At 40.3% G+C, this 2,500-nt stretch overlaps 4 non-coding genes across 4 annotated transcripts; all 4 read left to right on the forward strand.

Annotated features, from left to right (window-relative positions):
* The first annotated feature begins 272 nt into the window (after positions 1-272).
* trnap-ugg (transfer RNA proline (anticodon UGG)) lies at positions 273-344 on the forward strand. Its single transcript has one exon. It is a non-coding gene; the product is annotated as a tRNA-Pro (tRNA).
* Positions 345-687: 343 nt separating this feature from the next.
* Positions 688-759, forward strand: trnap-cgg (transfer RNA proline (anticodon CGG)). Its single transcript has one exon. It is a non-coding gene; the product is annotated as a tRNA-Pro (tRNA).
* Positions 760-1,805: 1,046 nt separating this feature from the next.
* trnap-cgg (transfer RNA proline (anticodon CGG)) lies at positions 1,806-1,877 on the forward strand. Its single transcript has one exon. It is a non-coding gene; the product is annotated as a tRNA-Pro (tRNA).
* A 344-nt stretch (positions 1,878-2,221) lies between these two features.
* Positions 2,222-2,293, forward strand: trnap-ugg (transfer RNA proline (anticodon UGG)). Its single transcript has one exon. It is a non-coding gene; the product is annotated as a tRNA-Pro (tRNA).
* Positions 2,294-2,500: the final 207 nt, after the last annotated feature.

Below are 2,500 nucleotides of genomic sequence, written 5' to 3' on the forward strand. Positions count from 1 at the left end.
TTGGATATGTTCTATAGATCAATGTAGACCCCAATGGTTATCTCTGAAAAGAGCGTTACTGAAAAATCGCGATGGAAATATGTCAGACTCTTTGGAGATATCAATATACTGCCATTCGAGGTTAATTGTTGCTCACGTTGTTAGCGGGAGTCAGTAGTGTACTGATTTTATTGATGTTACAGAAATGAAAGGCCAGGATGTATTATTCCAACTTAGTCAACATGCAACAGCGCTTGCCGAACTCACATGTTTCGAACAGACTTCTTTTAAGTGGCTTGTTGGTCTAGGGGTATGATTCTCGCTTTGGGTGCGAGAGGTCCCGGGTTCAAATCCCGGACGAGCCCTTTCAGCATTGTCTCCAATCATTCCCTGAAGATGGACAATCATACTAAGTTATATTGAATTGACCTAGACTTTGGATATGTTCTATAGATCAATGTAGACCCCAATGGTTATCTCTGAAAATAGCGTTACTGAAAAATCGCGATGGAAATATGTCAGACTCTTTGGAGATATCAATATACTACCATTCGAGGTTAATTGTTGCTCACGTTGTTAGCGGAAGTCAGTAGTGTACTGATTTTATTGATGTTACAGTAATGAAAGGCCAGGATGTATTATTCCAACTTAGTCAACATGCAACAGCGCTTGCCGAAGTCGATGCTTTCCGAAAGGTTTCTTTTATGTCGCTCGTTGGTCTAGGGGTATGATTCTCGCTTCGGGTGCGAGAGGTCCCGGGTTCAAATCCCGGACGAGCCCTTTCAGCATTGTCTGTAATCTTTCCCTTAAGATGGACTATCATTACTAAATTATATTGAATTGACCTAGAATTTGGATATGTTCTATAGATCAATGTAGACCCCAATGGTTATCTCTGAAAAGAGCGTTACTGAAAAATCGCAAATGAAATGTGTCAGACTCTTTAGAGACATACAATGGAGATATCAATTTACAGCCATTGGAGGTTAATTGTTGCTCACATTGTTAGCGGAAGTCAGTAGTGCACTGATTTTATTGATGTTACAGAAATGAAAGGCCAGGATGTGTTATTCCAACTTAGTCAACATCCAACAGCGCTGGCCGAAATGGATGCTTTCGGAAAGGTCTCTTTTACATGGCTTGTTGGTCTAGGGGTATGATTCTCGCTTAGGGTGCGAGAGATCCCGGACGAGCCCTTTCAGCAATGTCTCCAATCTTTCTCTGAAGATGGACTATCATTACTAAATTATATTGAATTGACCTAGAATTTGGATATGTTCTATAGATCAATGTAGACCCCAATGGTTATCTCTGAAAAGAGGGTTACTGAAAAATCGCAATTGAAATATGTCAGACTCTTTAGAGATATAAAATGGAGATATCAATATACAGCCATTGGAGGTTAATTGTTGCTCACATTGTTAGCGGAAGTCAGTAGTGTACTGATTTTATTGATGTTACAGAAATGAATGGCCAGGATGTTTCATTCCAACTTGGTCAACATGCAACAGCACTTGCCGAAGTCTATGCTTTCCGAAAGGGTTCTTTTATGTGGCTCGTTGGTCTAGGCGTATGATTCTCACTTAGGGTGCGAGAGATCCCGGACGAACCCTTTGAGCAATGTCTCCAATCTTTCCCTGAAGATGAACTTTCATACTGCCTTGAGAGGTTAAGAGTTTCTAAAATTGTCAGCAGGAGACAATAGGTATAGTATACTTATTTTAGTGATTTTAGAGAAATGAATTGCCAGGATGTTTCATTCCAATTTGGTCAACATGCAACAGCGCTTGCCGAAGTCGATGCTTTCCGAAAGGTTTCTTTTATGTTGCTCGTTGGTCTAGGGGTATGATTCTCGCTTCGGGTGCGAGAGGTCCCGGGTTCAAATCCCGGACGAGCCCTTTCAGCATTGTCTGTAATCTTTCCCTTAAGATGGACTATCATTACTAAATTATATTGAATTGACCTAGAATTTGGATATGTTCTATAGATCAATGTAGACCCCAATGGTTATCTCTGAAAAGAGCGTTACTGAAAAATCACGATGGAAATATGTCAGACTCTTTGGAGATATCAATATACTGCCATTTGAGGTTAATTGTTGCTCACGTTGTTAGCGGAAGTCAGTAGTGTACTGATTTTATTGATGTTACAGAAATGAAAGGCCAGGATGTATTATTCCAACTTAGTCAACATGCAACAGCGCTTGCCGAACTCACAGGTTTCGAACAGACTTCTTTTATGTGGCTCGTTGGTCTAGGGGTATGATTCTCGCTTTGGGTGCGAGAGGTCCCGGGTTCAAATCCCGGACGAGCCCTTTCAGCATTGTCTGCAATCTTTCCCTTAAGATGGACTATCATTACTAAATTATATTGAATTGACCTAGAATTTGGATATGTTCTATAGATCAATGTAGACCCCAATGGTTATCTCTGAAAAGAGCGTTACTGAAAAATCGCAATTGAAATATGTCAGACTCTTTAGAGATATATAATGAAGATATCAATATACAGCCATTCGAGGT

This window comes from Pleuronectes platessa, chromosome 22 (assembly GCF_947347685.1).
Source record: "Pleuronectes platessa chromosome 22, fPlePla1.1, whole genome shotgun sequence".
In the NCBI taxonomy this organism is placed as follows: Eukaryota; Metazoa; Chordata; class Actinopteri; order Pleuronectiformes; family Pleuronectidae; genus Pleuronectes; species Pleuronectes platessa.